The 26,126-nt window shown below is 45.4% G+C and overlaps 1 pseudogene; it reads right to left on the bottom strand.

Annotated features, from left to right (window-relative positions):
- Positions 1–20,623: 20,623 nt before the first annotated feature.
- LOC130292180 (U2 spliceosomal RNA) lies at positions 20,624–20,856 on the bottom strand (annotated as a pseudogene).
- Between the last annotated feature and the right edge of the window lie 5,270 nt (positions 20,857–26,126).

Genomic DNA, 26,126 nt, shown 5'->3' with positions numbered 1-26,126 from the left:
TTGAAGGCAACGTGTTTACAAAGCCCCCATAGTGCCAGGACAATGGACCCCCCCCCCACATGTGACCCCATTTTGGAAACAAAACCCCTCACGTAATGTATTAAGGGGTGCAGTGAGCATTTACGCCCCACAGGTGTCTGACAGATTTTTGGAACAGTGGTCTGTGAAAATGAAAAATTAAATTTTTCATTTGCACAGCCCACTGTTCCAAAGATCTGTCAAACACCAGTGGGGTGTAAATACTCACTGCACCCCTTATTAAATTCTGTGAGGGGTGAAGTTTCCAAAATGGGGTCACATGTGGGGGGGTCCACCGTTCTGGCACCACGGGGGGCTTTGTAAACGCACACGGCCCCTGACTACCATTCCAAACGAATTCTCTTTCCAAAAGCTCAATGGCGCTCCTTCTCTTCTGAGCATTGTAGTTCGCCCGCAGAGCATTTTACGTCCTAACATGGGGTATTTCCATACTCAGAAGACATGGGGTTACAAATTTTGGGGGGCATTTTCTCCCATTACCCTTTGTAAAAATGGTAAATTTGGGGGAAAAACTGCACTTTAGTGAAAAAAAAATTTTTTTTTCATTTACACATCCGATTTTAACGAAAAGTCGTCAAACACCTGTGGGATGTTAAGGCTAACTGGACCCCTTGTTACGTGCCTTGAGGGGTAAAGTTTCCAAAATGGTATGCCATGTGGGGTTTTCTGCTGTTCTGGTACCATAGGGGCTTACTAAATATGACATGCCCCCAAAAACCATTTCAGCAAAATTCACTTTCCAAAATCCCATTGTCGCTCCTTCCCTTCTGAGCCCTCTACTGCGCCTGCCGAACACTTGACATACACATATGAGGTATTTCCTTACTCGAGAGAAATTGGGTTACAAATTTTGTGGGGCTTTTTCTCCTATTACCACTTGTAAAAATTCAAAAACTGAGTCTACAAGAACATGCGACTGTAAAAAATGAAGATTTTGAATTTTCTCCTACACTTTGCTGCTATTCCTGTGAAACACCTAAAGGGTTAACACACTTACTGAATGTCATTTTGGAAACGTTGAGGGGTGCAGTTTTTATAATTGGGTAATTTATGGGGTATTTCTAATATGAAGGCCCTTCAAATCCACTTCAAAACTGAACTGGTCCCTGAAAAATTCTGATTTTGAAAATTTTGCGAAAAATTGGAAAATTGCTGCTAAACTTTGAAGCCCTCTGATGTCTTCCAAAAGTAAAAACATGTCAACTTTATGATGAAAATCTAAAGTAGACATATTGTATATGCGAATCAATATATAATGTATTTGGAATGTCTATTTTCCTTACAAGCAGAGAGCTTCAAAGTTAGAAAAATGCTAAATTTTCAAATTTTTCATCAAATTTTCAAATTTTTCACCAAGAAATAATACAAGTATCGACGAAAATTTACCACTACCATGAAGTAGAATATGTCACGTAAAAACAAATTTATAAGTAAAAGCATCCCAGAGTTATTAATGCTTAAAGTGACAGTGGTCAGGGGGGGGTTAAGGACCAAGGGCGTACCTGTACGCCTGTGAGAATTTCGATCCCCGCCTCTAGCCAGACGGGGATCGGAACGGGATGCCTACTGAAATCATTCAGCAGGCATCCTTTGCAAATGCCTGGGGGGTCCTTAGACCCCCCATGTCGGCTATCGCCGCAAATCGCCAATCAATTCAGATCGTCGATTTGCGGCGATTCCGGGCTGATCGGGTCTTTGATGACCCGAAAGCCCGGAAAATAGGGATGATCGGAGCTGTCAGAGACAGCCCCGATCATCCTAAAGGATAGGAGCGAGGTGGCAGGGGTGCCACCTCCTCCTATCCCCTGCGATTGGCCGGTCAGGACTGACCGGTGAATCGCAGGGGCGGGGGTGAAAGTTAATTCCCCCCGCTCTGCCCGCCCCTGGATGTCGGGGCAGAGCGGGGAAAGATGGCGGCAAAGTGCAGGGGCAGTGGATGCAGCGAGGAATGCCGGCGCCGGTTACCAGGGTTCACGCGGGGGCCAGGGACGATGAACCGGTGGTTGACAGGTGACGGCAGGCAAGTGGAGGCAGGCAAGTGGTGGCAATGTCCCAGATGCAGCAGTGAAGATTGCCGTAAAGTAATCTTTACTGTTGCTTCTAGGAGTTTCAAAACTACAACTTCCAGCCTTTGGCTGTCTGGGCATGCTGGGAGTTGTAGTTTTGCGACCACTGTCCTTCCAGAGGTTGCAAAACTACAACTCTCAGCATGCCCAGACTGTCCAGGCATACTGGGAGTTGTAGTTCTGTAACATCTGGCCCTTCAGATGTTTAAGAACTACAACTCCCATCATGCCTGGGCAGTCTCAGCATGCTGGGAGTTGTAGTTTTGCAACATCTGGAAGGGCACTGTTTGGAGACCACTATACAGTGGTGTCCAAACTGTAGCGCTCCAGATGTCAATTCAAAGCATGCCAAGACTGTCCATGCATGCTAGGAGTTGTAGTTCGGCAACATCTGGCCCTTCAGATGTTGCCAAACTACAACTCCCAGCATGCCTGGGCAGTCTGGGCATGCTTGGAGTTGAAGTCTTGCAACATCTGGAGGGATATAGTTTGGAGACCACTACATAGTGGTCTCCAAATTGTTCTCCTCCAGTTCTTGCATAACTACGACTCCCAACATGCCCTTCGGCTGTCTGTGCATGCCGGTAGTATTGCAACAACTGGAGGCACACTGGTTGGGAAACATTGTCTGTATCCTAACTCAGTGTTTCCCAACCCGTGTGCCTCCTGCTGTTGCAAAACTATAACTGCCAGCATGCACTGACAGACCATGCATGCTGGGAGTTGTAGTTTTGCAACAACTGAAGGCACATGGGTTAGGAAACACTGAGTTAGGAAACAGACAGTGGTGCGGAAACACTTCGTTAGTCTGTTACCTAACTCAGTGTTTCCCAATCCCAACCAGTGTGCTTCCAGCTGTTGCATAACTACAACTTCCAGCATGCACGGTCTGTGAGTGCATGCTGGGAGTCGTAGTTTTGCCCCCACCCCCACGTGAATGTACAGTGTACATTCAAATGGGTGGGGGTATACAGCAAGTTTCTTGCTTCAAGTTTGAGATGCGGCAAATTTTCCGCTGTAGCGGGAAACTCACTGTAAACCCCCGCCTGGGTGAACGTACCCTAAAAACACTACACTACACTAACCCTAAATGAAGAGTAAAACACTACATATACACTACACCCTTACACTGTCTCCGACCCCCCCCCCCCCCCCCCCCAATAAAAATAAAAAACTCCTTGTACGGCAATTTTTCAAAAACGGAGCCTCCAGCTTCCAGTATTCCCGGACAGCCATTGACTGTCCAGGCATGTTGGGAGTTTTGCAACAGCTGGGGCACCCTGTTTGGGGAAAACTGACGTACAGCATTTTTGGTGGAGGAGACAAGTGAAACGCTTGCATCCGGGTACACCCTTATGAAAATCCCTAATCCAGGCCTCAAATGCGCATGGCGCTCTCTCACTACAGATCCGTCGTATTTCAAGGAAACAGTTTACGGCCACATATGGAGTATCTCCGTACTCAGAAGAAATTGCGCTACAAATTTTCCCTATGAAATGGTAAAGTTGGGGTCTACACCAGTATGTTAGCGCAATTTTTTTTTCTTTTTTACACTAACATGCTGGTGTTGCCCCATACTTTTCATTTTCATAAGAGGTAAAAGGAAATAAAGACCCCCAAAATTTGTAACACAATTTCTCCCAAGTACGGAAATACCCCATATGTGGGCGTAAAATTCTCTGCGGGCGCACAACAAGGCTCAGGAGTGAGAGCACCATGAACATTTGAGGCCTAAACTGGTGATTTGCACAGGGGTGGCTGCTGGTCACAGTGGTTCTGATATAAATACAAAAAAAAAAAGAAATACCAGCATGCGACCCCATTTTGGAAACTACACCCCTCACGGAACGTAACAAGGGGTATAGTGAGCCTGAACACCCCACAGGTGACTGACAGATTTTTGAAACAGTGGTCCGTGAAAATTAAAAATTTAATTTTTCATTTGCACAGCCCACTGTTACATAGATCTGTCAAACTCCAGTGGGGTGTAAATGCTCACTATACCCCTTGTCACATTCCTTGAGGGGTGTAGTTTCCCAAATAGTGTGCCATGTGGGGTATTTTTCGCTGTTCTGGCACCATGGGGGCTTCCTAAATGTGACATGCCCTGCAAAAACCATTTCAGCAAAATTTGCTTTCCAAAAGCCCAATGTCGCTACTTCCCTTCTGAGCCCTCTAGTGCACCCCCAGATCAATTTACATCCACATTTGAGGTATTTCCTAACTCGAGAGAAATGGGGTTTAAAATTTTAGGGGACATTTTCCCCTATTACCCCTTTTGAAAATGAAAAATTTGGGGTAACATCAGCATTTTAGTAAAAAATAAATAAAATTCACGTCCATCAAACATACACAGCCCCTATACACATCCCTCCCACACACACACACACACATACATACACAGCCCCCACACACACACATACACAGCCCACATATACACACACAGCCCCCACAAACACATACACAGCCCCCACACATACATACACAGCCCCCACACACACACATACATAGCCCCCATATACACATACACAGCCCCCTATACTCATACACAGCCGCCATATACACATACACAGCCCCCTATACTCATACACAGCCCCATATACACATACAAAACCGCCATATCCACATACACAACCCCCATATACACATACACAGCCGCCATATACACATACACAGCCCCCTATACTCATACACAGCCCCTATACACATCCCTCCCACACACACACACACACACACACATACATACACAGCCCCCACACACACACATACACAGCCCACATATACACACACAGCCCCCACAAACACATACACAGCCCCCACACACACACATACATAGCCCCCATATACACATACACAGCCCCCTATACTCATACACAGCCGCCATATACACATACACAGCCCCCTATACTCATACACAGCCCCATATACACATACACAACCGCCATATCCACATACACAACCCCCATATACACATACACAACCCCCCATATACACATCCCCCATATACACATACACAGCCCCCACACACACATGCACAGCCCCATATACACATACACAACCCCCATATACACATACACAGCCCCCATATACACACATACACAGCCCCCACACACACACATACACAGCCCCCACACACACATACACAGCCCCCATATTCACATACACAGCCCTCACACACATACACAGCCCCCACACACACATACACAGCCCCATATACACATACACAGCCCCCATATACACATACACAGCCCCCACACACATACACAGCCCCATATACACATACACAGCCCCCATATACACATACACAGCCCCATATACTCATACACAACCCCCATATACTCATACACAACCCCCATATACACATACACAGCCCCCACATACACAGCCCCCATACACACACACACAGCCCCCATACACACATACAAAGCCTCCATACACACATACAAAGCCCCCATATACACATACAAAGCCCCCATATACACACATACATAGCCCCCACACACACATACACAGCCCCATACACATATACACTGCCCCATACACATACACTGCCATACCAGAACAGAACAAAACCCCATACCGCGACTGAATAAAAACGACATACCAGAACAGAAACATACCACCATACCGTGACTGAATAACACTACCATACCAAAACAGAACAATATCGCCATACCGTGACTAAATAACAATGCCATACCAAAACACAACAATACTGCCATACCTTGACTAACACTGCAATAACACATACCGTGACTGAAGATGCAGTAGATATTTCTCACACATGCACGTTTTATATATATATATATATATATATATATATATATATATATATATACACACACATCAGCGTTTCCCAACCAGTGTGCCTCCAGCTGTTGCAAAACTACAACTCCCACCATGCCCAATTGCAGTTTTGCAACTGCTTGGGGCACCCTGAGAAACAATGGTGTGTATATGTATATATATATATATATATATGAATCACCGTGAAAATTCGAGCACAGGACGGCTTCTAGTGCGGTGCAAAGTGTCCCCCAGTATGCCACACTGGATCCCCATAAAACTTCCTCCTCTAGGAAACAGCACCCAACATGAAGTCCAGGTATTATGCAGGCTACAAGGTTTTTATTTGCATCAGAGCATAAAGTGCGATGTTTCGGCTAGCAAGCCTTTTTCAAGCAATGCTTGTAGTCTGCATAATACCTGGACTTCGTGTTGGGTGCTGTTTCCTAGAGGAGGACGTTTTATGTGTGTGTGTGTGTGTGTGTGTGTGTGTATATATATATATATATATATATATATATATATACACATACATACATACATACACAGAAAATCTGCAGCACTCCAGGCCCAATAATTAAGATTCTACCATATGTGACTGAACTTGCATCTCGATCTCAAAGAGGCAGCGCCACAGAAGATCACGACTTTTTTCCTGCACCTTTCTCATAGTGAGGAAGAATACACAATGGCATCAGTGACTACAGGTGACGTCTTCTCTATAGTGAGGAGAATACACAATGACATCAGTGACTACAGGTGACGTCTTCTCTATAGTGAGGAGAATACACAATGACATCAGTGACTACAGGTGACGTCTTCTCTATAGTGAGGAGAATACACAATGGCATCAGTGACTACAGGTGACGTCTTCTCTATAGTCTTCCCTTATCTAATTCAGATGGTACATACCACTGGGTCCAGCTAAATCTTCTCTTTGCAGAACTTGACGCCCAGATGGCATTGGTTCATTACTGTTACGCCGAGCGCTCCGGGTCCCTGCTCCTCCCCGGAGCGCTTGGGGCGTTCCTCTCTCTGCAGCGCCCCGGTCAGACCCGCTGACCGGGAGCGCTGCACTGACATTGCCGGCGGGGATGCGATTCGCATAGCGGGACGCGCCCGCTCGCGAATCGCATCCCAAGTCACTCACCTGTCCCGGCCCCCGGCTGTCATATCCTGGCACGCTCGGCTCCGCTCCTTAGGGCGCGCACGCGCCAGCTCTCTAAGATTTAATTGCCTGGCCCAATTAGCCTAATTAGCATCCACCTGCTCCCTGGCTATATTACCTCACTTCCCCTGCACTTCCTTGCCGGATCTTGTTGCCTTGTGCCAGTGAAAGCGTTTAGTGTTGTCCAAAGCCTGTGTTCCAGATCTTCTGCTATCCACATTGACTACGAACCTTGCCGCCTGCCCCGACCTTCTGCTACGTCTGACCTTCCCTCTGCCTAGTCCTTCTGCCCCACGCCTTCTCAGCAGTCAGCGAGGTTGAGCCGTTGCCGGTGGATACGACCTGGTTGCTACCGCCGCAGCAAGACCATCTCTCTTTGCGGCGGGCTCTGGTGAATACCAGTAGCATCTTAGAACCGGTCCACCGACACGGTCCACGCCAATCCCTTGCTGACACAGAGGATCCACCTCCAGCCAGCCGAATTGTGACAATTACTTTGTCAGCGGAGTCTGATCCTCTACATGAAAATGATAATTAATATAATGCTGCCAAACTCGGACTTCTCTGAAAATAATACTACCTCACACTTTATCCTCTGAATAGAATACAATCGAACACTGTACCCTCAAGATATAAAATACTACTACACACTGTGCTCTCTAAATATAATACTACTGAACACTGCGCTCTCTGAAAATAAATCTGGCACACACTGTACTCTCTGAATATAATACTACTGCACACTGTGCTCTCTGAATATAAACCTGGCACACACTGTACTCTCTGAATATCATACTACTGCACACTGTGCTCTCTGAATATAAACCTGGCACACACTGTACTCTCTGAATATAATACTACTGCACACTGTCCTCTCTGAATATAAACCTGGCACACACTGTACTCTCTGAATATTAAACTACTGCACACTCTGCTCTCTGAATATGATACTACTGCACACTGCACTCTCTGAATATGATACTACTGCACACTGCACTCTCTGAATATAATACTACTGCACACTGCACTCTCTGAATATAATACTACTGCACACTGTGCTCTCTGAATATAAACCTGGCACACACTGTACTCTCTGAATATTAAACTACTGCACACTCTGCTCTCTGAATATGATACTACTGCACACTGCACTCTCTGAATATGATACTACTGCACACTGCACTCTCTGAATATAATACTACTGCACACTGCGCTCTCTGAAAATAAACCTGGCACACACTGTACTCTCTGAATATAATACTACTGCACACTGCGCTCTCTGAAAAGAAACCTGGCACACACTGTACTCTCTGAATATAATACTACTGCACACTCTGCTCTCTGAATATAAACCTGGCACACACTGCACTCTTTGAATATAATACTACTGAACACTGCGCTCTCTGAATATAAACCTGGCACACACTGTACTCTCTGAATATTAAACTACTGCACACTCTGCTCTCTGAATATGATACTACTGCACACTGCATTCTCTGAATATGATACTACTGCACACTGCACTCTCTGAATATAATACTACTGCACACTGCGCTCTCTGAAAATAAACCTGGCACACACTGTACTCTCTGAATATAATACTACTGCACACTGCGCTCTCTGAAAAGAAACCTGGCACACACTGTACTCTCTGAATATAATACTACTGCACACTCTGCTCTCTGAATATAAACCTGGCACACACTGTACTCTCTGAATATAATACTACTGCACACTCTGCTCTCTGAATATAAACCTGGCACACACTGTACTCTCTGAATATAATACTACTGCACACTCTGCTCTCTGAATATGATACTACTGCACACTGCACTCTCTGAATATGATACTGCTGCACACTGCACTCTCTGAATATAATACTACTGCACACTGCACTCTCTGAATATGATACTACTGCACACTGCACTCTCTGAATATAATACTACTGCACACTCTGCTCTCTGAAGATAAACCTGGCACACACTGTACTCTCTGAATATAATACTACTGCACACTCTGCTCTCTGAATATAAACCTGGCACACACTGCACTCTCTGAATATGATACTACTGCACACTCTGCTCTCTGAATATGATACTACGGCACACTGCACTCTCTGAATATACTACTGCACACTGCGCTCTCTGAATATGATACTACTGCACATTGTACCCTCTGAATGATACTACTGCACAATGTACCTTTGGAATATAATAATAACACTGTGCTCTCTGAATATAAACCTGGCACACACTGTACTCTCTGAATATAATACTACTGCACACTGTGCTCTCTGAATATAAACCTGGCACACACTGTACTCTCTGAATATTAAACTACTGCACACTCTGCTCTCTGAATATGATACTACTGCACACTGCACTCTCTGAATATGATACTACTGCACACTGCACTCTCTGAATATAATACTACTGCACACTGCGCTCTCTGAAAATAAACCTGGCACACACTGTACTCTCTGAATATAATACTACTGCACACTGTGCTCTCTGAATATGATACTACTGCACACTGCACTCTCTGAATATGATACTACTGCACACTGCACTCTCTGAATATAATACTACTGCACACTACGCTCTCTGAAAATAAACCTGGCACACACTGTACTCTCTGAATATAATACTACTGCACACTGCGCTCTCTGAAAAGAAACCTGGCACACACTGTACTCTCTGAATATAATACTACTGCACACTCTGCTCTCTGAATATAAACCTGGCACACACTGTACTCTCTGAATATAATACTACTGCACACTCTGCTCTCTGACTATAAACCTGGCACACACTGTACTCTCTGAATATAATACTACTGCACACTCTGCTCTCTGAATATGATACTACTGCACACTGCACTCTCTGAATATGATACTACTGCACACTGCACTCTCTGAATATAATACTACTGCACACTGCACTCTCTGAATATAATACTACTGCACACTGCGCTCTCTGAAAATAAACCTGGCACACACTGTACTCTCTGAATATAATACTACTGCACACTGTGCTCTCTGAATATGATACTACTGCACACTGCACTCTCTGAATATGATACTACTGCACACTGCACTCTCTGAATATAATACTACTGCACACTCTGCTCTCTGAATATAAACCTGGCACACACTGTACTCTCTGAATATAATACTACTGCACACTCTGCTCTCTGAAAATAAACCTGGCACACACTGTACTCTCTGAATATAATACTACTGCACACTCTGCTCTCTGAATATAAACCTGGCACACACTGCACTCTCTGAATATGATACTACTGCACACTCTGCTCTCTGAATATGATACTACTGCACACTGCACTCTCTGAATATACTACTGCACACTGCGCTCTCTGAATATGATACTACTGCACATTGTACCCTCTGAATGATACTACTGCACAATGTACCTTTGGAATATAATAATAACACTGTGCTCTCTGAATATAAACCTGGCACACACTGTACTCTCTGAATATAATACTACTGCACACTGTGCTCTCTGAATATAAACCTGGCACACACTGTACTCTCTGAATATTAAACTACTGCACACTCTGCTCTCTGAATATGATACTACTGCACACTACACTCTCTGAATATGATACTACTGCACACTGCACTCTCTGAATATAATACTACTGCACACTGCGCTCTCTGAATATAATACTACTGCACACTGTGCTCTCTGAATATAAACCTGGCACACACTGTACTCTCTGAATATTAAACTACTGCACACTCTGCTCTCTGAATATGATACTACTGCACACTGCACTCTCTGAATATGATACTACTGCACACTGCACTCTCTGAATATAATACTACTGCACACTGCGCTCTCTGAAAATAAACCTGGCACACACTGTACTCTCTGAATATAATACTACTGCACACTGCGCTCTCTGAAAAGAAACCTGGCACACACTGTACTCTCTGAATATAATACTACTGCACACTCTGCTCTCTGAATATAAACCTGGCACACACTGTACTCTCTGAATATAATACTACTGCACACTCTGCTCTCTGAATATAAACCTGGCACACACTGTACTCTCTGAATATAATACTACTGCACACTCTGCTCTCTGAATATGATACTACTGCACACTGCACTCTCTGAATATGATACTGCTGCACACTGCACTCTCTGAATATAATACTACTGCACACTGCACTCTCTGAATATGATACTACTGCACACTGCACTCTCTGAATATCATACTACTGCACACTCTGCTCTCTGAAAATAAACCTGGCACACACTGTACTCTCTGAATATAATACTACTGCACACTCTGCTCTCTGAATATAAACCTGGCACACACTGCACTCTCTGAATATGATACTACTGCACACTCTGCTCTCTGAATATGATACTACTGCACACTGCACTCTCTGAATATACTACTGCACACTGCGCTCTCTGAATATGATACTACTGCACATTGTACCCTCTGAATGATACTACTGCACAATGTACCTTTGGAATATAATAATAACACTGTGCTCTCTGAATATAAACCTGGCACACACTGTACTCTCTGAATATAATACTACTGCACACTGTGCTCTCTGAATATAAACCTGGCACACACTGTACTCTCTGAATATTAAACTACTGCACACTCTGCTCTCTGAATATGATACTACTGCACACTGCACTCTCTGAATATGATACTACTGCACACTGCACTCTCTGAATATAATACTACTGCACACTGCGCTCTCTGAAAATAAACCTGGCACACACTGTACTCTCTGAATATAATACTACTGCACACTGTGCTCTCTGAATATGATACTACTGCACACTGCACTCTCTGAATATGATACTACTGCACACTGCACTCTCTGAATATAATACTACTGCACACTACGCTCTCTGAAAATAAACCTGGCACACACTGTACTCTCTGAATATAATACTACTGCACACTGCGCTCTCTGAAAAGAAACCTGGCACACACTGTACTCTCTGAATATAATACTACTGCACACTCTGCTCTCTGAATATAAACCTGGCACACACTGTACTCTCTGAATATAATACTACTGCACACTCTGCTCTCTGACTATAAACCTGGCACACACTGTACTCTCTGAATATAATACTACTGCACACTCTGCTCTCTGAATATGATACTACTGCACACTGCACTCTCTGAATATGATACTACTGCACACTGCACTCTCTGAATATAATACTACTGCACACTGCACTCTCTGAATATAATACTACTGCACACTCTGCTCTCTGAAAATAAACCTGGCACACACTGTACTCTCTGAATATAATACTACTGCACACTCTGCTCTCTGAATATAAACCTGGCACACACTGCACTCTCTGAATATGATACTACTGCACACTCTGCTCTCTGAATATGATACTACTGCACACTGCACTCTCTGAATATACTACTGCACACTGCGCTCTCTGAATATGATACTACTGCACATTGTACCCTCTGAATGATACTACTGCACAATGTACCTTTGGAATATAATAATACCACACACTATACCCTCTGAGTATAATACTGTCACAGATTGTATCCTCTATATATAACACTACCACACACTGTGCTCTCTGAATATGATACTACTGCACATTGTACCCTCTGAATGATACTACTGCACAATGTACCTTTGGAATATAATAATACCACACACTATACCCTCTGAGTAAAATACTGCCACAGATTGTATCCTCTATATATAACACTACCACACACTGTGCTCTCTGAATATGATACTACTGCACATTGTACCCTCTGAATGATACTACTGCACAATGTACCTTTGGAATATAATAATACCACACACTATACCCTCTGAGTATAATACTGCCACAGATTGTATCCCCTATATATATTACACTACCACATACTGCAGTCTCTGAATATGATACTATTACATACTGCGCCTCTGAATATAACCTTGTCATACATTAAACCTTATATGATACACCATACCTCACATATAGTGATAATGCCTCCTGACCTGTGCAGGGGTAATACGCACAGTGATGTCACAGTACAGCGATGAAACACCCAATAATGTCACAATACAGGGATAATATATACAGTGATGTCACAATACAGGGATAATACAAACAGTGATGTCACAGTGCAAGGATAATACACACAGTGATGTCACCGTACAGAGATAATACACACATTGAGGTCACAGTACAGGGATTATACACACAGTGATGTCACAGTACAGGGATAATACACACAGTGATGTCACAGTACAGGGATAATACACACAGTGATGTCACCGTACAGAGATAATACACACATTGAGGTCACAGTACAGGGATTATACACACAGTGATGTCACAGTACAGGGATAATACACACAGTGATGTCACAGTACAGGGATAATACACACAGTGATGTCACCGTACAGAAATAATACACACATTGAGGTCACAGTACAGGGATAATACACACGATGATGTCACAGTAGAGGGATAATACACACAGTGATGTCACAGTACAGTATAATGCACACAGTGATGTCACAGTACAGTGATAATGCACACAGTGATGTCACAGTACAGGGATAATACAAACAGTGATGTCACAGTACAGGGATAATACACACAGTGATGTCACCGTACAGAGATAATACACACATTGGGGGAGATTTATCAAAACCTGTGCAAAGGAAAAGTTGACCAGTTGCCCATAGCAACCAATCAGATCGCTTCTTTCATTTTGCAGAGGCCTTGTTAAAAATGAAAGAAGCAATCTGATTGGTTGCTATGGGCAACTGGGCAACTTTTCCTCTGCACAGGTTTTGATAAATCTCCCCCATTGAGGTCACAGTACAGGGATAATACACATGATGATGTCACAGTAGAGGGATAATACTCACAGTGATGTCACAGTACAGGGAAACTGCACACAGTGATGTCACAGTACAGGGATAATACACACAGTGATGTCATAGTACAGGGAAACTGCACACAGTGATGTCACAGTACAGGGATAATACACACAGTGATGTCAAAGTACAGGGAAACTGCACACAGTGATGTCACAGTACAGGGATAATACACACAGTGATGTCACAGTACAGGGAAACTGCACACAGTGATGTCACAGTACAGGGATAATACACACAGTGATGTCACCATACAGAGATAATACACACAGTGATGTCATAGTAGAGGGATATACACAGTACAGGGTTAGAACTCACAATGGGGTGAGGATTGGCAGGGGTCAGGGCACAGTATTTATAGTGTTACCTATGTAACCTGCCTGTCATGCCATCATCCACTGTTCACCTGCACTCTGGTCCTTCCTCTGACCCCAGCAGGCCTCCGTATGAGTCTATGATCACATGACCAGCAGGGGAGGAGCTGAGCTGGAGGTTGAGATCGCTGTGTGTATGGCAGTGTTTCCCAAGCAAGTGCATACAGATATAGCAAAACTACAACTCCCAGCATATCCAGACAGCTTTTGGCTATCTGGGCATGCTGGGAGCTGTGGTTTTCAACAGCTGGATGCACACTGCTTGGGAAACACTGCTATAGGGAGGCAGTGAAGGGGTCCATATGTGTACACATAGGACACAACAGAGCAGGTATATTTCCCCTCCCCAGGATCTCCACTGATGGCAGGAGCGGCTCACAGTTGGGGGCCCGGCTGTATGAGTCATCTGTGACTGTGGGGACTCATAATGATGCGCACAGTCCTGAAGCCGCCTGTCACCGCGGTGCCTGTCACAGGAGGGGGGGGAGGGGTGTTCAGCGGTCGGGATTGCTGCCCCCATGAAAAGTGCCTTATAGGAAAAACCGTCCCTGGCTGCAGCGCAGTGGACCGGTGGGGCTAAAGGGCTAGCTGCTTTGGGCCCCCAGGAATGCCCCATACACTGCCCCAGGGGTCAAGTCCTGGAAAAAAAAGTGTAGGAACTCACCCAAGATGGGGGGGAGGGGGGGGGGGGCCACAGCCGAGATCACAGGGGTCCCCAATGGCGGGACCCCTGCGATCAGACATCTTATGCCATATCCTTTGGATAGAGGATAAGATGTCTAGAGGAGGAGTACCCTTTTAAAGGAGTACTCTGGGGCAGTATTCCTGCTCCGTCCTGCCCGGGCTGCAAAAAAAAATGAAAATAAACCATCTCTCACCTTCCTGGGTTCCCGCGGAGCGCCACTACAGCTGATCGGTCCTCCGGTCCATCCTCTTCATACTTCCGGGTGTAACGAAGCGTCACATGGCGCTCAGCCTATCGCCGGCCGCCGCGATGTTCTGCCTCGGCCCATAATAGGCTGAGCGCCATGTGACGATTCGTTCACACGGAAGTATGAATAAGATGGACCGGAGGACCCATCAGCTATAGTGGCGCTCCGCTGGAACCCAGGAAGGTGAGAGATGGTTTATTTTCATTTTTTTTGCAGCCCGGGCAGGACGGAGCAGGAAAACTCTGCACCAGAGTACTTCTTTAAGTACCAGGGCACCAAGATGTATATTTACATCCAATATGGGAGATTTATTAAAACCTGTGCAGAGGATAAGTTGACCAGTTGCCCATAGCAACCAATCAGATGGCTTGTTTATTTTTTTAAAAGGCCTCTGAAAATGAAAGCAGCGATCTGATTGGTTGCTATGGGCAAGTGCTCCACTTTTCCTCTGCACAAGTCTTTATATATCTCCCCCAATGTTCTTAAGGGGTTATCATTCTGATAATACACTGTAACAAAAACCTCCTTATGTCCCTATCATCATGATAACACACTGTAAGAAACCTCCTCATGTAATCTTCTTAGAATTGGGGTGACACACTGTAACAAGCCTCCTCCTCATGTAATCACCTTACTACTGGGGTGACACACTGTAACAAACCTCCTCATGTAATCACCTTACTACTGGGGTGACACACTGTAACAAGCCTCCTCCTCATGTAATCACCTTACTACTGGGGTGACACACTGTAACAAACCTCCTCATGTAATCACCTTACTACTGGGGTGACACACTGTAACAAACCTCCTCTTCATGTAATCACCTTATTACTGGGGTGAAACACTGTAACAAACCTCCTCCGCATATAATCTCCTTACTACTAGGTTGACACACTGTAACAAACCTCCTCATCATGTAATTACCTTACTACTGGGGTGACACACTGTAACAAACCTCCTCCTCATGTAATCACCTTACTACTGGGGTGACACACTCTAACAAACCTCCTCCTCATGTAATCACCTTATTACTGGGGTGACACACTGTAACAAACCTCCTCCTCATGTAATCTCCTTACTACTGGGGTGACACACTGTAACAAACCTCCTCATCATGTAATTACCTTACTACTGGGGTGACACACTGTAACAAACACCCTCCTCATGTAATCTCCTTACTACTGGGGTGACACACTGTGACAAATCTCCTCCTCATGTAATCTCCTTACTACTGGGGTGACACACTGTAACAAACCTCCTCCTCATGAAATTACCTTACTACTGGGGTGACACACTGTAACAAACCTCATCATCATGTAATATCCTTACTACTGGGGTGACACACTGTAACAAACCTCCTCCTCCTGTACTCACTTTACTACTGGGGTGACACACTGTAACAAATCTTCCATGTAATTACCTTACTGGGGTGACATGTCTCCTCCAGCTCCGCCCCGCCTCCTCCACAGCATCACACAGGTCCTTCAACCACAATCTTCCCTCTCCACCACAGCTAAGCTCCGCCCCAACATGTGATGGTGACATCATCACAGGTCCTACATCTCCAGCATCTAGCAGTCTGGGCCAGGGGAGGAGACGGAGGGAGGGTAAGAACAGAGTGGTCGGTCCTGCAGGACTAATGTAAGGAACAGCATTCCTCCTGTGGAAAATGCAAAGGAACGCTGTTCCTGCAGGACTCGAGCCCTGCACTGCCCCCATACACATACACTGCCCCATACCATACACACTGCCCCCATACACACACACTGCCCCATACCATACACACTGCACCATACACATACACTGCCCCATACACATACACTGCCCCATACCATACACACAGCCCCATACCATACACTGCCCCATACACATACACTGCACCCATACACATACACTGCCCCATACACATACACTGCCCCCATACACATACACTACCCCCATACACATACACTGCCCCATACCATACACACTGCCCCCATACACAGCCCCCATACACATACACTGCCCCATACACATACACTGCCCCATACCAAACACACTGCCCCCATACACAGCCCCCATACACATACACTGCCCCATACACATACACTGCCCCATACCATACACACTGACCCCATACACAGCCCCCATACACATACACTGCCCCATACACATACACTGCCCCATACCATACACACTGCCCCCATACACAGCCCCCATACACATACACTGCCCCATACACATACACTGCCCCATGCCATACACACTGCACCATGCACATACACTGCCCCATACACATACACTGCCCCATACCATACACACTGCCCCATACCATACACTGCCCCATACACATACACTGCACCCATACACATATACTGCCCCATACCATACACTGCCCCCATACACATACAATGCCCCCCATAAGCATACAATGCCCCCTCATACACATACACTGCCCCCATACACATACACTGCCCCCATACACAGACACTTCCCCCATACTCATACACTGCCCCCATACTCATACACTGCCCCATACCATACACACTGCCCCATACACATACACTGCCCCATACACATACACTGCCCCATACACATACACTGCCCCATACACATAAACTGACGACATACACTGTCCCATACACATACACTGCCCCCATACCTTACACACAGCCCCATATATATGCACTGCCCCATACACATACACTGCCCCTATATACACACACGTACACAACCCCATACACACATACACTGCCCCTATAAACACACACACGTACACAACCCCATACACACACAGTCCCATACACATACACTGCCCCCATACACATACACAGCCACCATATACACACATACACAGCTCCCATACACAAAAACAGCCCCATACCATATACACTGCCCCTATATACACACACTTAGACACAGCTCCCACACACAGTCCACCATACACACAAACACAGTCCCCCCCACACACATACAGCCATGTACCATATACACTGCCCCATACACATACACTGCCCCCATACACATACACTGCCCCATCCATACACCTACACATACACCCATACAAATATACTCGCATACACAGCCCCCATATACTCACCTACACTGCCCCATACACATGCACTGCTCCCATACACATACACTGCCCCCATATACACACACATACAGAGCCCCCATATACACACATACACAGCCCCATACAAAATACACTGCCCCATACACATACACTGCCCCCATCTACACACACATACACAGCCCCCATATACACTGCCCCATACACATGTACTGCCCCCATATACTCACATGCACTGCCCCCATACACTGCCCCTATGTACACACACATACACAGCCCACATATATACTGCCTCATACACATACACTGCACCATACACATATACTGCCCCTATATACACACATACACAGCCCCATACCATATACATAGCCTCATACACATACACTGCCCCTATATACACACACACAGCCATACACTCAGGACCAGTTTTAGATTTAATGTGGCGCTGGGCAAAATTAAAAGTGGGGCCGCAAAAGACAAACAAGTTAGATTTTATTGTGAAACGACTGATGTCTTTACAAAGTAAAATTGGTAGTGCATAAAACAAGCCCTTGTAGGGGTCTGTAGGTGGAAAACTGAAAGCGTTATGGTTTTTAGAAGGTGGGGAGGAAAAAACAAAAGTGCAAAAACGGAAAAACGCTGAGTCCTCAAAGGGTTAAATGAGCACAAGCCACAAAGCTTGTAGACTCACAATATTTGCTAGACACACAATACCGCTATATTATTCCAAATTAAAAACCACGATAAAAAGACCAATATTCTGACATACAATAACATATACTGTAGTGGTAGATACCAACTATACACTGGCACCCTGCAGATCGAATGAGGCCGGGTTCACATATGTCAGGCGTGCACTGGAGGGAAACTAATGCTAGAACTGATCCCATTTATTTGAATGGGACAGTTCAAAATCATCCAGCGTCTTAATTTTGACGCTGGATTGTTGGACACACCGGAGAGGGAGGTTTGGATTACACCCCCTGAAAAACACTACTGTGCGTGTGTGTGTGTGTATATATATATGTATATATCATAGGAAAGAAAGAAAAAAAAAAAAAAATATATATATATATATATATATATATATTTCCCAACCAGAGCGTATCCAGCTGTTGCAAAACTACAACTCTCAGCATGCTGGGATTTGTAGTATTCCAACAGCTGGAGGCACCCTGGTTGCGAAACATTGATATATACACACACATGCATAAATCAGTGTTTCCCAACCAGGATGCCCCCAGCTATTACAAAACTACCAATCCCAGCATGCCCAAATAGCCTAAACAGCTGGAGGCACCCTGGTTGGGAAACACTGTTAACAATATATATATATATATATATATATATATATATATATATATATATACAAAGTCCCGAAATCACAGCACCAGTCAGGTCATGGATCTTGAAATACTGGATTATTTTATTCTTCCCCACAGCAAATGCAACGTTTCGGCAGTAGTAGCCTTTATCAAGCATAATACAAATACAAAATGTGCATATATATATATATATATATATATATATATATATATATATATATATATCACAGATACATTTCATTGGCTACAACTCATGTGATACAAATGTATAATTATCTAAAAACGCACCTCTATTTAAATTTAATTGGAGCAATGCTCTGTTAATCACAGTGATGTCAAGTTGACATAGCATCCGTCTATATACAATACAATCAATACACATATAAAGTGCCCATTGCAATATGACATACAGTGCTATATAGTGTTATATAGGTACCTTCAGTATCAGCCAAATATATAACTCGATCGCACCCAGAACATGCCGATCGCTGCCATCTCCGTTCTCATTCTTGTTTGTATACAAAGCGACTGCGCATGCGTCGGAAAAGTTCCTACGTATCAGCGCATCACTTCCGCTCTCGATCGCTCACAGTAATGTGTGCTGATCAGGTGCGCGTAATGCCCTTACCCACACTAATCACCATTTGTGTTCTGCGGCTGCGCACACGGGTCCGACGATCGTGTTATCACACTGGACATATCGCGATCCAGCCGGCCGGCTGTGCATGCGCATTGTAACCAAACACTTGTAACCTAGCAAATCATGTTTGAATAGTACAACAGTAAATGCTGACATCAAATTATCATGCAACTGATATTTTATTTCTAGATGACATGAATGAGGGCATATATTAGAAAAAAAAATAATATATAAGAGGATGGCTGCAATGGCTGCGATCTTGGCTGTAGTGAAGGTCCCCACGCATTTGCTGTGGGGAAGAATAAAATAATCCAGTATATCAAGATCCATGACCTGACTGGTGCTGTGATTTCGGGACTTTGTTTATATATATATATATATATATATATATATATATATATATATATATTCTTTTATTTTATTGAAGAGCTGAGGTATGTGCTCTCAAGTCACCCAAGTGCAAGTATTCACACAAAATACCGTGCACAAGGATGCGGTCTATCGCAAGCCCTTTTTTTACACTTGATCTTAGCCAAAAGGCCCAGAGGTGATAACCGGTAAAGGGGTGGAACCAACCATGCCCCCTTCATGAGCACTCACACTACTTATAGGGAAGAAAGGAAAAGGAAGGCTGGCAGGCGGCCTCCCATGCATAGGAAAGGAGGGAGGCAGGCAGTCTCCCATACACTCTCTGGGTGGGTGGCAGTCAGCCACCCGTACATACAGCACAGGCTAAATCCACATCATTGCTTAAAAGAAGGACAGGAGTCCATTCCACTCTGATGGAGCAATAAGCAATGCAATCCATACCCTGGCTTTTACAGGAACCCCTGTAATTGTGTAATTCACATTTCTTGCCACAAGATGGCAGTGGTGTTTTAAAATCTTGAACGCTGTGCACAGCTAACTCCGTACTATTGAAATTGCTCAGTGTCTGTCAGACAGACTGGTATTTAGACTCTTCTATCTAGTTAGTTCCGGTGCCCTGCTGCAGCTCGGGCACGGGAGTTACTAACTAAACTGGGACACTGGCACAGATTATTATTAAAACATAATCCTCCCTTACTTTAAAGGAAGGGAGGATTACGTTTTATATCATGAAAAACTATTTCCGAAACTATCTCGGAGTTAGCTGTGCACAGCGTTCAATATTTTAAAACACCACTGCCATCTTGTGGCAAGAAATGTGAATTACACAAGTCAAGAAATATTTTAAAGAAGCATTAATAAAAGTAAATTTTTAGGGGATCTTTAGTCAGGGTTAATCCTGAGGGGATTTATTTCCCCAAGTAGGTTGTTCATTAATAAGTCGGCCCAGAGATCCCTAGGGGATTTAGCTAGTGTAGGTTTTCGTGACATATTCTACTTTAACATAGCGGTAAATTTTTTTCGTTACTTGCATCACAAAATGTCATGAAAATGTTGAAAATTTAGCATTTTTCTAACTTTGAAACTCTCTGCTTGTAAGGAAAATGGATATTCCAAATACATTTTATATTGATTCACAAACACAATGGGGGAAATTTATCAAAGGATTTAGACTGATTTTTCCTGTCTAAATTTGTCGCACAGAAAGTCGCAGTCTAAATATGTGCGACTTTTCTGCGACTTTTGCTCTAGAGGATTTTTAGAACATGATGCATGCAAGTCTATTTTAGACAGAAATGCATTGGAAAATGCATTGGTGCTAAATTTATCAAGTGCGACTTTTGTGCGACAAGTCGCATCTGCCCAAAATACGCTGAAATGTCAGACCATGTTGGAGCAGGTCTAAATGCAGTTTAAGCTGTAGACCCTGAAGTCTGAGCACAGAATTTATCAAGGGCTGTGAGACCTTTGATAAATTAGGAGCACAATAGACAGGAAACTACAACATACGCTGGTCTATTAGCATACCCAGAATAGACTAGATTAGTAAATGTTCCCCAATATGTCTAATTTATGTTGGCATCATAAAATTGACCAATTTTTTACTTTTTGAAGACATTAGAGGGCTTCAAAGTATAGCAGCAATTTTCTAAATTTTCATGAAAATTTTAAAATCTGAATTTTTCAAAGACCAGTTAAGTTTGAACTGGATTTGAGGGGCCATTCTGTGAGAAATACCCCATAAATGACCCCATTGTAGAAACTACACCCCTCACAGTTTTCAAAATGACATTCAAAAAGTGTGTTAACCCTTTAGGTCTTTCACAAGAATTGCAGCAAAGTGGAGGAGAAAAATCAAAATCTGCATTTTTTAAACTAACATATTCTTGTAGCCCCATTTTTTTTCATTTTTAAAAGTGGTAAAAGGAGAAAAAGCCCCCCAAAATTTGTAGCTCAATTTCTCTCGAGTACGTAAATACATCATATGTTGACATAAAGTGCTTTGTGGGCTCACAACATGGCTCAAGAGGGAAAGAGCAACTGTAGGATTTTTTTAAACAAATTTTGCTGTCATGGTTTTTGGGGCCATGTTGCATTTAGGAAGCCCCCATGGTGCCAGAACAAAAAAAACATATGGCATACTATTTTGGAAACTACACCCCTCAAGGAATGTAACAAGGGGTATAGTGAGCCTCAACACCCCACAGGTGTTTGGCAACTTTGCGTTGAAGTTGGGTGTAAAAATGGAAAATTAGATTTTCTCTATCGGCTCCATTGGGGGACACAGACCATGGGTGTATGCTGCTGTCTCTAGGAGGTATGACACTATGGCAACAAAAAAAGTCGGCTCCTCCCAGCAGGATATACCCGCCTCTAGGCCCTGAGCTAATCAGTTTTAGCTTAGTGTCTGAAGGAGGTGGACATGGTCTGGAATTCTCCAGACCAGGTCTTCTGTTTCTTATTTTTCCTAGTTAGGGTATGTGTTAGTTTTTTATTCCGTTTTCTTTCATGTTTTCAGGTGGGGACTCAGGAACTGCGGCTCACTGTTTGCTCATTGTGATTGAGGGGGCACAGACATTGTGTATATGCGCTGTTCACCCCCTCTCGCCAACGGTCAGCGTCTGGGGTTGTACCTCATGGGTCCGGGTCCCCCTATTCCCTGCTCGCTTTGCTCGCACATGGTAGCTCAGCGTGATGCAGGTAACAGAAAGCTGACTGAAGACCTCACAGAAGACTCCATTAGGTAAGTACTACTGATTGAGGTGAGTATATATTCTTCTCCCTTTAGGTGCTGACTTGCAACCTCTGGAGACCCTCATTTTTTGGCCCACCTTTCAGGGTCCAAGGGGCTGGCCTGTGTTAGGGGCTCTATCTTTTCTAAATCTATCTTTCTAAAAAAAGGGGCGAGCAATGGCATATTGGGAATGAATGGTTTACTTTATTATTATGCACATGTGTGTGTGTGTTATACTATGCGGCTGAAAGCCGCGGCGCTTACTATGTGGCTGACAGCCGCGGCGCTTTTACTGTTCGGGCGCATGAAGCGCCGACTTACTTTCGCTTTCGGCAACAGACGACTGTCGGCGAATATGTGTATCGCCCGCTCACTTCCCCGTGGGCGCATATGCGGCTGACATGTGCGCCTGGGGCAAGGAGCGGGTGCCATTACTATTGTTCTTCTCGGCGGCCGGGGCGCTATAGCTCCGCCCACAGGGCCGCCGGAGCTCACTGGAGGCGCGGATTGTCCTCCAATCAGCGCCGTGCGTGCGATTTTCGGTGGCAGAGGCCAATCAGACAGGGCCCCTGCTCCAGGCACGCCCCTCTCTGGCTATTGGCTGGCCTGTTTCTCCCTCTCTATCTACACAGAGCGGAGTTCTCCTCACAGCAGCCGCCACAGGGGACACAGACTCGGGTGAGATAGTTCTTTTTTCATTATGTTCGTACCCAGAACTGTTCCTCCCTCTAAACAGACAACTGGAGCGTTAGTTTCCTATTTGGTCTGTAAGAACTGTAATTCCAAAATGCCTGGTTCTGCTGAACCCACTTGCTCTGCCTGCTCCTCTGCTGCCCCAGACCCCCTGGTACCCTCGGATGCTCTTTCAGTTCTGGTGGATTCGGCCGCCCCTCCAGCCTGGGTTTCTTCCCTATCCCAGTATATGGGCTGACTTGACTCAAGTCTCCCGTTCGGTGGCTGAGGCTTCTCGTGACGTGGTGTCTGCCTTGAAGAGGTCTGCCCTGTGCCAACCCTCTAAAGGGCCCCGCTCCTCTTCTCCACATACTTCACCCTCTCACAGGCGTACTAGGGGTGTATCTTCTGACTCTTCCATTGAGTCTTCAGGTAGACGTGGGTGCTCCCCTCGTGGGTCCCGCCCCCCCGTGTCATCTGGTCACAAACGTCGCTCCTCCAGAGGACGTTCCCGGAATCGCCACTCTGCCTCGCAAGAGTCGCGTACCCGGTCATGGTCGCCCCCCTCCAGGGCTGCCTCCACTTGTTCACATTCTCCTGGTGAACTGGTAGATGAGGCTTTCGAATCGGCATCTGACTCGGAAGACCGCTTGGATACAGTTGAAATGATGAACTCATTGGTTGCGGCCATAAGAGACACTGTCACGATGCCGGCTGGCAGGTAGTGGATCCTCTGTGCCAGAGAGGGATTGGCGTGGACCGTGCTAGAGGATCGGTTCTAAGTCACTACTGGTTTTCACCAGAGCCCGCCGCAAAGCGGGATGGTCTTGCTGCGGCGGTAGTGACCAGGTCGTATCCCCTAGCAACGGCTCAACCTCTCTGGCTGCTGAAGATAGGCGCGGTACAAGGGAGTAGACAGAAGCAAGGTCGGACGTAGCAGAAGGTCGGGGCAGGCAGCAAGGATCGTAGTCAGGGGCAACGGCAGAAGGTCTGGAATCACAGGCAAGGAACACACAAGGAACGCTTTCACTGGCACTAGGGCAACAAGATCCGGCGAGGGAGTGAAGGGGAAGTGAGGTGATATAGGGAAGTGCACAGGTGTAAACACTAATTGGAACCACTGCACCAATCAGCGGTGCAGTGGCCCTTTAAATCGCAAAGACCCGGCGCGCGCGCGCCCTAGGGAGCGGGGCCGCGCGCGCCGGGACAGAACTGACGGGGAGCGAGTAAGGTACGGGAGCCGGGGTGCGCATCGCGAGCGGGCGCTACCCGCATCGCGAATCGCATCCCGGCCGGAGGTGGTAACGCAGCGCCCCGGGTCCGTGGAACCGACCGGGGCGCTGCAGTGAGGGAAGTGTAGCGAGCGCTCCGGGGAGGAGCGGGGACCCGGAGCGCTCGGCGTAACAGTACCCCCCCCCTTGGGTCTCCCCCTCTTCTTGGGGCCTGAGAACCTGAGGATCAGACTTTTGTCCAGGATATTGTCCTCAGGTTCCCAGGACCTCTCTTCTGGACCACAACCCTCCCAATCCACTAAAAAAAAAGTTCTTCCCCTGACCTTTTTAGAGGCCAAAATCTCTTTGACAGAGAAGATGTCCGAGGAGCCGGAAACAGGAGTGGGAGGAACAGATTTAGGAGAAAAACGGTTGAGGATGAGAGGTTTAAGAAGAGAGACGTGAAAGGCATTAGGGATACGAAGAGAAGGAGGAAGAAGAAGTTTGTAAGAGACAGGGTTAATTTGACACAAAACTTTAAAAGGACCAAGATAGCGTGGTCCCAACTTATAGCTCGGGACACGGAAACGGACATATTTAGCGGAGAGCCATACCTTGTCTCCAGGGGAAAAAATGGGAGGAGCTCTTCTTTTCTTATCTGCGAATCTCTTCATGCGAGAAGAAGCCTGTAAGAGAGAATTTTGGGTCTCTTTCCATATGGTGGAAAGATCACGAGAAATTTCATCCACAGCGGGCAGACCAGAGGGCAAGGGGGTAGGGAGGGGGGGAAGAGGGTGACGGCCGTACACCACGAAAAACGGAGATTTGGAGGAAGA

This window comes from Hyla sarda, chromosome 9 (assembly GCF_029499605.1).
Source record: "Hyla sarda isolate aHylSar1 chromosome 9, aHylSar1.hap1, whole genome shotgun sequence".
NCBI classification, from domain to species: domain Eukaryota; kingdom Metazoa; phylum Chordata; class Amphibia; order Anura; family Hylidae; genus Hyla; species Hyla sarda.
This window is presented reverse-complemented; position numbering and strand designations above follow the sequence as displayed.